At 42.5% G+C, this 13,231-nt stretch overlaps 1 protein-coding gene across 6 annotated transcripts in view; it reads right to left on the bottom strand.

Moving 5' to 3' along the window:
- The window catches only part of tll1 (tolloid-like 1), a 57,721-nt gene extending 46,001 nt beyond the window's left edge, over nt 1-11,720 (bottom strand). Inside the window, exons 1-4 of one of the 6 annotated variants that reach the window (XM_084371896.1) lie at nt 11,562-11,720; nt 10,720-10,926; nt 9,032-9,085; nt 7,608-7,674 (exon numbers count right to left, since the gene is read on the bottom strand). The gene's annotated coding sequence lies outside the window, so the exon portion shown is untranslated. Of the gene's footprint in view, nt 1-1,381; nt 3,717-7,607; nt 7,675-9,031; nt 9,086-10,719; nt 10,927-11,561 lie in introns of those variants that run through there. The other 5 variants (XM_084371897.1, XM_084371895.1, XM_084371892.1 and 2 more) reach the window with 5 other exon arrangements.
- Between the last annotated feature and the right edge of the window lie 1,511 nt (nt 11,721-13,231).

The raw sequence follows: 13,231 nt of genomic DNA, 5'->3' as shown, positions 1-13,231 counted from the left end.
ACTCTCTCGCGTAGTGCAATCTCTCCCCTCTCTTTCCCCCCTCTCTCTCTCCCTCTCTCTCTCTCTTGTGTCCGGTATTGGTGCTGTCTCTCTCAACCCGCCTCCACACACACACACACACACACACCGCCGAATACCTGCACTGTTTGGCCCAAGTGGTGCAGAACCAAAACTTTCTTCTGCCTGCTTTTGTCTCTGATCACTGAGCATTTGCTGCCGTTTTAATGAGCAATGACTGAGGCAGAGAAGGACCGACACAAAGCGCGCACACTTGGACAGCCCACCAAGAAGTAAAGACACTTCACAGCCTCCTTCTTACCTCGTGGAGGAGGCGCTGCGCGGATCTTCACAGGTTATTGGACCTTTATTCACACTGATCCGTAAAATACAGTCAGCTTACAGTGCACACCGGTAGCGGTAAAAGTCACACGGCGGTTACAAATCGGCCCATCAGCCCTGAGACCCGGCGCATAATGGGTGTTATCTGGTTATTCAGAGGCAGGTGCCAAGTAGGTGACAGTCAAACCATAAATGCCCAGAGGTAGCCGCCTATAGCCTGCCTTTGTGATCACGGCAAGTCTGTCCTCATACTTCCTCTGGTCTCCTCGTTTTCTGTCCCAGAAAGAGAGAAACTTGAAAAAGATCTAAGAGGAGTTTCAATGCAATCCAAAACAATTAAGCTTAATTAGGCCTTGTGCGTAAAAAGAGCACGTTGAGCACCATCTATCTGGCGGAACGGTCGAGATAGAGGCTACAAGCTGGATCTCATGTGCAGGAGAGAGCCTAAAATAGACTTATTGGTGATTTTTGAGCTTTATTTCTGATTATTTCTGTTGGTTTTGTCTGCAAATCCTGAGCGCAAGCAACAGAAAAAGATAGACAGGCAGACGGGCAGGCAGGTCGATGGATCTACAGCCTCTCATTCAGCTATGATGTTCTCTAATCTGTCATAAACATTAACCTTGCCAGCAGTAGGTCGGTCAACAGCAGATGAGTGACTGAGTTCATGCGGGTTCACGATCCTCCACCGCATCACTTGTACCCACAAGTAGCCTCCACTCACTGAGGGAACCTCTGCTCTGCTGTGCGTCTCCGCGCGGAACCAAAGACGCGTTTAAAATGGAGAAAAGAGCTTTTTACAGCCACTTCAACTTGCCGTCTTTTCCCTAAATTTGCACGGACTGTAAAGTTGTCAACAGCCACCCATAATCTCCCAAGTGCACACACACACACACACACACACACACACACACGGCAGACACAAGCAGCAGTAAAAATAAAACAGCAGCAGTTGTTGACAGACAAGCGGTGCAGCCTGTGAACACCTTGCCAAGGTAAATCCTCCTGAGACGAGTTCACCCCCCGCGTCTCCACAGCTTACCTGCTGCGTTTACCTGCCCGGTCGGTTTGCTGCGGCGTCACGAAGCGGCCCATCATGCTTCAAACGCGGGGATCTTCTCTGGAGTCTCGGGGGGCCTCCGGTGTCACTCGGTCCCGAACGTGCCCGTCTCCCCCCATTTATTACCGGGAGATTACCGGAGCGCTGTCTCTGCTGCTCCCGACTAATCCTGCCCTCGGGGAGAGGTAGCGGCGCGCTGACGTCACTCTATCAATCCAGCCGCAAGCTGTCCACTACACACGGCCGGGGCATGGACACAAATCCCCTGGAGGCGCACACACACACACATTCACAGAGTTTATTTAGTGTAGGTCAACACACTCTGATTTTTATCCCAGAAATAGGTGACAACTTGAGCCTGAACAGCCTATTACAACATGAAGCAGCTGAGGAAATTGTTTCCTCAGGCAATCATGAGGAGTTCATACTGATATGAAATTGAACTGGTCAGGAAAAAAAAGTTAATTTAAAGGTGCAGTGTGTAATATTTATGTAAGAAGTTTAAAACATTGAATCAACAACAAAAGGTGCAGAAATAACCATTTTAACCTTATATCAAAGACGTAATGTGTTGCACAGGTAGCCTAGCACGCTAACCAGTTAGCCTGAGTCCGTCCTGTTCCCTAAGGCCCCGATCACACGAAGACTCGTCAACAGGCTGGAAAAGTGCATGGTGTACCTGTGGAGCAGAGCTACATGCACAACTGGCCATTAAATGTGATTAACAGAAACAGCAGCGCTACTTTGCGCCTTGCACTTAAAGGTGCTATTTGTCAGAAAAGTCGATTTTTGAGCCTCATTCCCAACTCGTCCAATAAATGGGAAAACCGGAGCCCCATTTGTTGGACGAGTTGGGAATGAGACATGCAGGGCAGAGAAGAATGCCTACCTGGCACGTCAAAAGCTGGCGATGCTTTTTTGGAGACGTTTCTGGGTGTGATCGCCCGCTAATACCTCTTCGCCTTAACAGAGCTCAAGAATAAGAATTGTCCGAAAAGTGAAATGCCACGTCGGACAAGTAAATCTACAAACAAACATACAAGAAAGGAAATATTCTTACAGTTACAGTATTTTACCATTTCTGAATTCAAGTTTCCATCTTTTTCCCTAACTAAGATGAGCTTAACTGCCTTGTTAGCGTACACATTGCATTCATGATCGAGAGAAAGAAAATAAAACTCACCAAAGTCCTTTGTTCGTCGAGTTAGAATGAAGATATTCCAGCTCTACACGCTGCTTTAGCATGTGGTGATGACAGAAGTCTTCTTTGCTGACCAAAGTCCTGGTCAGAGCCGCTGTAAATCGCCTCTGTACTGTATCCCCTGGTGTCAAACTAGCCTCTGTCAGGCTGAGTTATGATTTCACCCTTGTCCGTTTGTTGGTTGGTTGGTTTGCAGGATTGCACAAAAACTACTGAACAGATTTACTTCAAACCTTTGATGGGGGACGAGTCTCGGCCCAGAATAGACCACATTAACTGTTGTTGTGGATCCGGATAAAGGGACGGATGCACGATTTCTTTTTCTCAGCCTCTTGACTTTTTGTAGCGGCAATTAACACAGAAGTGGTTTTGAGTGCTTTGCAAAGTGTTTATATTTCTTGGTTTAGAAAGAAGTTCATGGCGCTTCAACGTTTTGATGTGTCCTTTAATCAAGTTTGTTTAAATTCCTGTATGTGTGCAGATTTTTGTCAGCAAAATAGCGTCACAACCACGAAAAATACAGTCACGAAACTTAACGGGTGTGTAGTTGAGATCAAAATGAAAGACAAGTTCGAAGATGGTTGTGTTTCGAGCCATGATTTCTGAGTACTCATGTAATAATGACGACTACTGAGCAGTCATGGGTCAGAACACAAACATGGTCTCTGGTTCGTTATGAATTTGTCGCTGTGCATGTGTGACCAAACTAGTGTACCCTCTGGAGATTAATATAGCCTAGTTATAATAAAACTTAATAAACCAATACTTGGGGCATTGTTTGTGAAAACAACCTTCTACACAACATCATGTGTGTGTGTTTTTATGTGTGTCTGTGTGGCCTGGACTTCCCTCCTAAGCAATTGCTCATTAACACTGGAAAAGGCATTGAGTGGGGTTCGGGCCGCTCCGACCACTTACTGTACCTCTTGTGTGGTTGCCATCCAGCCAATCTATTCAGCAAAATGCTCCCTTCTTAAATAGGATCCAGCTATTGAGATTAATGCTGTGTGCAGGTATTTGTGTCCCTATTTAAAGCATTTATCGATCAGTGCGTCTCTGAAACTCTGTGAAAGTACCTCGCCAGCATTCTGACCCAGCACATTGACCACCACCGCCACCACCACCACCACCACCACCCCTCCCTGAAACAGCACACACGCTCACACACACTAATACACACACACACACATAACAGGAGGAACCCTCACTCTGAGCAGCAGCCCCTCGAGACTCCCCCAAGTGCTGTGGTCTGCAGGTATCGGAGCACTATTATTAGCTTTGTTTTCCTCAAACACATTTTCCCATCAATTCTATATACAGCGGCTCGACTCCACAAGGTTTGCAGCGTACTTGTTTAACTTTAAAAGGCACATACTCTGCCAAAAGTCTGTCTTTTGCATACAGAACATTCACAGTATTTTGCAACTTCACTCAGCATGACCCTCTTCTATATAGTGTCCATCAAAATGCTTATTATGTTCAAAACAGTCATCACTTTATCTCTAAACACAACAAGGACGCAGGTAAAGTTTTGAAGCATCAATGTTCAAAACACTGTAGTTTTGCTAATACAATGAGCTGTTGACTTGAGACTTGACTTAACTCAGATTCTCAGAAAGCTGCACTAATCACTGTTTTTATGTCAACAAAGAGGTTGACGCATAGTGAGAAGGCAACTGAAAAACAGAGTCAGGACAGTGCGTGGACTAGTAGGGGTGACATAAGGGCCTAAATCTGGAGCAAGCAGTGGTTATTAAGAGGACAACAGAAGGTAGTTTTTCATCTTTGTCGTGAGCTGGAAAATAAAGAGAGATCTGGTTTTGTAATCTTCTCTTGAGTGGCACCAAAGCAGTAGGCCTGCTACCGGCAGCTGGGAAAGATTACATCACATTTGAGAAGTCAAAATACTAATTACAGTCACCGCATCTTTACAGGGGAGTGACTGATGGTCACTTCAAGGTTTTGGCAACAGGTGAGTACCAATTAGGTGAGCTTAATCAGATCACAGGCTGAGAGCCAATCACATTGGCATGTAGGCGATATGAATGAGTTTATCGCCGTTACTGAGTTACTGTGGATATGTGTACTATATGTGTACTGGTAGGGTAATTGTCTGTTTGAGAGCATGGCAGACTGACCAAACTTGCTTGATGACAAACATATTTCACAAATTTTTCACTGTTTTTACCGCAAACGGTCACGGTTTGGTTGTGTTTAGACACAGAAGCTACTTAGTTAAGTTGAGGAAAAGATTGTGCTTTGAGTTAAAATAACTCAGTCACTTACAAAAAGTTCAGTCCCTTAAGTTAATTACATTACATAACTTAAAAACAAATCAATCTTGACATGCACCAGCAACCACATCCAAGTCTTTTACAACCATGTTTTTCATCGGTGCTTCCTGTCTGGTGTTGTTTTTTTGTGACGAAGCCAAAAATGACTCACCACAGCCCACAAACTTTTTCTACAAGGTACGGTGTCTAAAAAATTCATCTGGTCATATAAAGTGGAGACAGAGGAAGGGCAGAAATGTTAGGAACACCTAAGGTAAGAAAAGAAGAAATTATTTTTTCTCTCAGGCCTGCTGACTCTGATAGAGCCTTAAGTGTTTTACGAAACACCCCCGGAGGGAGCAGAGGGGTGGCCACAGACATCCATCACCTTTTGGCTGAAATGCCACAGGAAGACAGTCTGCTGACACAACAGGAGACTACAAGAGAGAATGATAATGCTTAGATATTGTTTCAGTAGCTGCCAAAATGTCAAAGCAGTTTAATTTCTCTATCACTTTTAATTTGATCGGTGCAAAAAAAAGAAACAAACTATAAGGAGGTATTCTCTTAAAGGAGTTTAAGTTGAAAGCTTTTTCACAGCACTTCATTTATTCACACCTCCACTAAACATGTGATAATTCAGTGTGAAACTTATTTTATTTTTAATACAAATAATGGCTGCTAGTGTCCTGTAATCATGGAAAGAGCACACACACATACACAAACACACTCCTGGACCCTCATACGAGCAATGTTAAATAGTCTCTCCTTATGTAAACAGAAAGAGCGGAGGGAAGACGAGGTACAGAGAGGAAATCCTCTGTTTAAATGCCAAGCTGTGCGTGCCATTCTCTCTCTCCTGCTCTTATTTCCTCTTTTCTGCACCTCTCAGGGCTCAGATTCTCCACCTTCATCTCTCCTCCGCTGCCTCTTGTGTGTTCGTGCATGTGGGCGTGACTGCGGGGGAGTGCACGTGCCAGCTTGTGGCTCACATTCATGATCCTGGTCGTGCTTTAGGAAAGATGACACGGACATGCTTTTGTCTTTGTGCCACCGGAATGAACCGACAGGGGAGAAGAAGAATGAACGCAGGATGCAGGTTGGAGTAAAAAAGAAAACGTCTGTGACTGTCAGGAGGAAAATATGGAAAACAGAGAAATGAATACTGGAAAAGACGACAGAGAAAATTAAATTAACATTATTCCAGTTTCAGTTATACTCTGGATAAACACCTGACTGTGAAATAATGTAGGGCAGTGCTGAGGAGCAGTTGTCCAAGAAACCTTACCTTCAAAGTTAAATAAAAAACATTTACACTCTTTTTTGCAGGAATACTTCAACATTTTGGGGAACGCGCTATATGCTGTCTTTCTGAGAGTTGGAGGAAAAGATTGTTACCACTTTCCTGTTTGTGTGTTAAGAACGGAGCTGGTGCTGGGAGGTGATTAGCCTAGCTTAGCATAAAGATAAGGAGAAAGAGCTAATCTGGCTCTATCCAATGTGCGAAATTACCCCTTTGAATATATTACCTCCGCCAAGGAGGTTATGTTTTCATCCTTCTACATTTGTTGGTTGGTTGGTTGGTTTAGCAGCAGGATTACACAAAAACTACTGAACAGATTTTATCGAAACATTGATGGAGGACGAGCCCATTAACTTTTGTTGCGGATCCCTATAAAGGCACAGATCAAGGATTTTTTTCTCACTTTATTTTGCCAGTTTTTCTTACACTTTGTTAATTTCTGGGTGGGTGAGTACAAAGGGGCTGTTGGGCCTTGGCAGAGGTAGGCACTCTAGTTTAAGAAATGAGGGTCCGGGCTCACTGTTTTAGTCTTGAGTTAGTTCTGGTAACTACTATCGCTGCCCTGCTCCTATTCACAGCACTACTAAAATGAGATGTCGCAGAGTTCAATACAAAGACGACGTCCTATCAAACCCTTCAATCAAACTATACAGACGTACAGTAGGTTGACATTTATTTCCAGTCTTGGTGATTTCCTGATGCTTCTTCTCGCCTCTTCCTACTTCCAGTGTTGCGTGATGAAATTTCACTCGGACACAGGTAAAGCTGAACCCACCCGGTTCTAGTTTGACCCAAAAACATTTGAGCCATTTGTCGATCTGGACGTTTGTTAAACGCGGCAGAAGGAGAATGACATTTAGATAAAAGACCAGATGATGCTGAGTTAGATTTTAGTGAATTGAACAGTGCCAGAGAAAGAATTGTACTGAGAGAGCAATAACGCCATAACAGACTGAATCTTCCTGTTCGCGCCATCTCGCTGCTCTGAATGCCGAAGATGCTGTGTGTGTGTGTGTGTGTGTGTGTGTGTGTGTGTGTGTGTGTGTAAATGTAGTCCCTTGCTGACACAGCACTTCTTCAGGAACTTGGGATTGTGTGTGTGCGTATGTATGTGTGTGCCCTGGCCTCTGCTCCCTGCAGATATGCTTCCTTTCAGAGAGACTGTAGAAATAAGCAGCGAGGACCTTAGACTCTGTGTGTGTGTGTGTGTGTGTGTGTGTGTGTGTGTGTGTGAGAGAGAGAGAGAGAGAGAGAGAGAGAGAGAGAGAGAGAGAGAGAGAGAGTGAGAGTTGAGTTTCTTTAAAAATACTTTTCAGCCCCACCAAGCATCTTTGGTACACTGAAAACGATTTATTTCCCCAACTTGTGATAAAATTTAATGTGGAATTATTTGACGTAAAGCGTCTCTTGTAAAGCGTCTCACAGACTCACTCGGTCATGTTCGGCAGATTCGTCGCCAGAGAGCAGGGGTTGTTCTACACCTGTTGACCTGCACCACCTACAGGAGAAGAAAGCATCATCAGCAACAGTTCAGACCGTAACAGTGCATTCACAATTACAAAGAGGCAGAGAGGCTCTCTCTCTCTCTTGTTCGTCTAAAGCCTGAATCTTGTAGGGTTCAAGCTATAAGTTCCCAAAGAACGATTCATAAACAGCATCTTATTAAAGACTTCAGTTGGGGCTGAAGACTACAAACTACTTGTTCAGCAACCCGTGCTCCTGTGCTTCTCCCCTGTCTGATTTCCCCCCCACACCTGTCTCATTTTTTGGGTTGCACCACATCCCCTCATTAGTTTAGTTTGTATTCAAGCCTGTGTTGTTCCCTCACTCTTTGTTGGTTCATCTGTTTTCCATTTAATATTATCCTGTGCCTGTTCCCCGGTCTGCATGTGTTCCCCGTGTTCTTGGTTTGTTTCTCGTGGTTTTCTGGTTTGTTCTCAGTTTTCGTGTTATTTTTGTTTTTCTTTGCGTGCCTTCTTGTTGTTCGTTGTTTTCAACCCGTCTGCCTGTGTGTCTGCATGTGGGTCCTCACCATTTTGCTAATGTGACAGCCGCGACACCCGTCAACACGTTGACGTTACGACCCATGACTACTCAGTTGTCAAAGCTTCATTATTACACGAGTGTCCGCAAACTCAAACTATGACGATAGTTACTCAGTACTCTTGGGTCGAACGACACCCACCTTCAAACCTTCACCTTCTTTTTGACCTCATTTCAACGCATTGATGAAATCTTTCCACAGAGTGACGGATGCATACAGAAACATACATTGTCAATACCTGGCATGATACTCAAAACTGCTTCTGTGTTGGTAAAACATGACCAGCAGCAGGTAAATATTACACTGGCAATACCTGACTGTTGGAGAGAAAAACAAAAACTATGTAGGATCTAGCAAGTAAATACAAGAAGTTTTGCTATGATGACTTAGAGCTTTTCTGTCTCAGTGTTGTTGGCAGTTTGCTCTGCTGATACTTGGCCTTACTTCATTCCTAGCTGAAAGAAAAAGAAACCAAGCACAGTCACACACACACACAGCACTGAATGACGAGGGGATGTACTGTTGTGTGTTCTCAGCAGTTCTTAATGTTCTCAAAAAACCACTAACTCCACATGCAGGTTTTTAGCAAAAAACTAGTCAGGCGCCACTTTGAACTTCTCGGAGTTGGTGGGCTCTGAAGGGGAAACCACACTCGGATGAGTAACGCTGACAAGAGTTCATAAACTCCACATCTACAACAGCCACTTCCTCGTGATGCAAGAGCTTAAATCCACATCAAAGTAATGATCGATGACCAGGCGGTGGATCCTCACAGAGGAGCTGCAGAGACTCATTCAACACTCATATTCACCTCAGGGACTGAGTCCTCTCAGTGAGTGTCAGGTCATCAGCACACTACTGTCATCTGCAGGTTTACAGGAGTAATGACAAATGAAGATAGACTGCTGTTGTCACACTGAACTGCCATGTCAGGGTGTAGAAAAACAGTTGATAGCCATGACCAAGAAAGGTACTTATGCAACAGAAACACTTAGATATATCAGAAACCCCATTACAGATGATGTATGCTATCAAAATGTGCAACATCTGCACTGTTGTCTGACTGAAGAGATGTCAACTAGAGCAACTTACAATATTCTGAAGATTATTATCGATTATTTGATGAATCGTTTGTCTATAAAATATCAGAAAATAGTGAAAAATACCGTATCTGAACAGTGTTTATATTCAGATCTCTTGTTCAACAGTCGAAGAAGCAGCAAATCCTCACATTTGAGAGGAAACAAGCAAATGTTTTCGCATCTTTGTTTGGAAAAAATGACTCGAATGATCAACTGATCATCACATTTTCTTACTCTGTGTTTGAGCTCTAATATCAAAATGTTTCATTATGTTTCAATAACTCAAAAATAAACTCAATAAACTGTCTTTTCTTCTTCTTTAAAGACTGAGGTTACACAATGTAGACTCTTACATCAAACTCGACTGTCTCATCAGATTAATATCCTTCTTTGTCTCTCTCTCTCTGTCTCACCAGGTCTCCTCTGTGTCCCCCACCGTCCTGAAACCAGAGCAGCTTGATCAATGGTATTGATGAGGAGATGCTAATAGCAGATGCTAATAGGACCGGTATGACTAATAGGCTGAGGGGGCCATTGATCTGCAGAGTTAGCATCTAATGCTAAAACAGCTGATTCAACTGCATAGTTGGACTAAAAGTGCCACCCTTGCTCTGTGCGTGTGTGTGTGTGTGTGTGTGTGCCAGGAGGTGAATACTTAACAATACACTCCTGTAACAATGCATTCCTGCTTTAGGCTGAACAATACCTGCACCGATCACACAAAAGGACACCGTATGGTTTTAAGTATATCTTTACATTTAGACAATAACGGATAATTGGGATTGTGGGCGGTAATGACATGGATCAATCTGGATAGACCACAAAAAGCGGTTCTGTTCTGAGCCAAATAAGCGACGTGAAAAGGTTTGTGCTCTTGAAATGTAGGTTTCACAGGGAGAAAAAACTAAAAGAGAACATGTACTGTCTATATATGCCATTGATATTTATATTTATTTATATTTAATATATTTGTCAGCTAGCGAACAGTCAGTTCTTAAAACTGATGGTTTGGAAGAAGGAAAACGGGCAACGAGGAGTGTCGGAGTGCGACTTCGACGAGGCCCAAAATTGTGATAGCTAGATGATTGGGTCAGAGCTTTTCCAAAATGACGGGCCTTGTGGGGACCTCCGACCAAAAGTGGTCCAAGGAAGGACAACCAGTGAAGCAGAGACAGGATAATTGGCACCCAAGGCTCAGCCAAAGCTAGCTTTTCTGGTCTGATCCCCTATAAAATTTGATTCTGTCGACAATAGACAGACGATGATGATGATGGCTTGCTGTGCATGACAATGTGTAGCCTCAGAGCGGTCATAGTGCGCATGCTAACCCCTGTCCACCGCAGAAAGAGCCTACTAAAGGCATGTGAACATCAGAACTCAACCATGGAGCAATGAAAGAAAGTTGCGTGTCATTTACCTGGTAAAGAGCTGGCACCAGGATGCACACTTATAGATACGTGTTCAGGACTGGTTTAAGGAACACGACAAAGACTTCAAGGTGTTGACCTGGCCTCCAAATTCCCCAGATCTCAATCTGATTGAGCATCTGTGTGATGAGCTGGAACAAGTCCGATCAATGGAGGTCCCACCTCTTAACTTACAGAACGAACAGGATCTGTAGATGCTGAGAACGTGCGTCATATAAGGCAGTTGGTTTTAATGTTGTGGCTGCTCGATGTATTCATCCTGTTTAAACTCTGAAGCCATTACAGGCCTTGTGATGACTTAACAAGTTCATGGAAAACATCATCTACCCCATACCTCCTGTTTCCTGACTGGTCACTGCTGTTTCTGTGTAAGTCAATGTAAACACCCTGCACACCAGCACAGGTGTTTTCAGTTATGATTTCTTATTAAACTCATGCCATGTGAGGTCACCTGACTCCATGTACATAAAAAATAAAGATGCAAAGCAAACAGAAGAGTCAGAGACATGTCAAATAAACATCTAATCAAGCAAAAAATGAAATTACCTGTGACATTTTTGCTTTCCTTCACATTCATATACAACATATTGTGATTACATTCAGTCAATTTGCTTTTCTGTGTCTTTTTTAAATACCCACACTAAACCAAATTAGTAAATTAATCACAGCTTCCAGGCAAATAAAGTAATAAACCTTTGAATATACTGTTTGGTCATCTGCCAAGTACCAAACAACATCAGACAAAGTTAGCAACCAGCTAGCTTAAAGCTAGCTGCGAGCTAATTGGTGGGGACCAAACCAGAGCTAAAAGGAGAGATAACATTGAACTTACGTTTGTCAGGTGGATGAAAAACACGACTTCTCCAACGGCGATGTTGTTGCTCTTCACCTGTTAAATGCTTAAATAAGCTGCTTTTTGCCGACACGTTAGCCATAACAACTTTATCAATGACAACATTAGCTGTGTGGCTATTAGCTTGTTTAGCACATGTTTCGCCCCCTGGCGGCCAGAAACAGAATGACCTCACATTGACATCTGCAACATGGGAACAATGAAGCTGATAATCTTCTTTATTTATACTTAACTATTTATTTTACACATAAAATATGTTTGGTACAATTTGCCTAAAAGCCAGAGATCACTGTGTGCACAGTTAAGATGCATGTTGAAGCTGAAAAGATGAAATAATCTGTGATTAATGTGACCTTAATGAGGTGGAGAATGAAATTAATGTTATTTTATACTGTGCTTTATATCATGATTGATTGAATGCCTCTTTGGTAATGTTTTTGCATTTTCTAAATATGTCTCCAAAGCATGTGATTGGACGAGGACAGTAAAACACAATACATGCAATCCTCTCTTTTCTACTGAAGACTATGATATGACTTTGTATGTCTTGACTTACAAACTGGATCAACTTTTGTTTAACTTTTTTTGTTTTGTGTGTTTCGTTTTGATTTGATTTGTGCATTGGGCTCAGGGTTTGTATGTCTGTTCTTTGTATTTCCTGGCATGTTTTTATGTGGGGGAGGTCTGTTGAGTTGGATGATGTCTCTGATCAGATGTTGATGTATTGTGCTACTAGATGATGGTGGGTTAACAAGCCAGCATGTTTGATTTGCTGTAAATCAATGTGTGAATAACTCCATGAGGGGTGGGTCATATAGATGGCCAGACACGAGAAATGAAATATTCATGAATTCATTCATATATAGCCTATCGATATAATTCCTACAGGATTCCTACAACAATGAAACACATTCAACAAAAGTCATCTCATGGTACTTTCCAAGAAAGGTAGAAACCTCGAGCAGAACCAGACTCAGTGATGACATTAAAACGTAGGCTAGTATTAACTCTTTATCATAACATGTACTATATTTCCATATTAATACAGGCAAACACTAAATATCATTACTAAAGTATATTATGTATTATTTTGGTGTATGCTTTGTACTTTGCAGCTGCTAATCACACCACTGTGTGCACAATAAAGGCTTATCTTATCTGACTTGAGGACAATATTTGTCCCATTCTCCAGGTACATTTTAAGCTTTTGAAAACACACCCATGCAGACAAACATATTCAAGTTTTTATTTTTGTTGCCTTTTTATATTCTAGTTTTATTTCTCTATGTTTTATATTGTATTCATTGTGCCTGAAATATGAAGCACCAACTCAGAGTTAAGAGGCACCCTAGAAATAAGGTTTATTTAACTCATTACCCAATGCAAGGTACATTTAATCCCTTGTAGTAGATGTAGTAGAAAATTTGACTCAACTTTATTTCAATAAAGCCCAAGACTGCAATAAATTAGTCCCTGAGGAAGGATCCTAAATACTTCATAGCACCATACAGGCCGACAGTATTAAGATGTATTCAGATTGATATTGGACTCATGTAATGTCTCTTTATGAATAAAGGAGGAGATGTGGTTTCAGGTCTGAGGGACTAACTAGCTTCAGCGTCATCAGAAAATACAGTACACTGATATAC

This window comes from Pagrus pagrus (genome assembly GCF_965226575.1).
Source record: "Pagrus pagrus genome assembly, chromosome: 2".
Lineage (NCBI taxonomy): Eukaryota > Metazoa > Chordata > Actinopteri > Spariformes > Sparidae > Pagrus > Pagrus pagrus.
The sequence above is the reverse complement of the archived record's forward strand: the minus strand, read 5'-3'. Positions and strand labels throughout refer to the sequence as shown.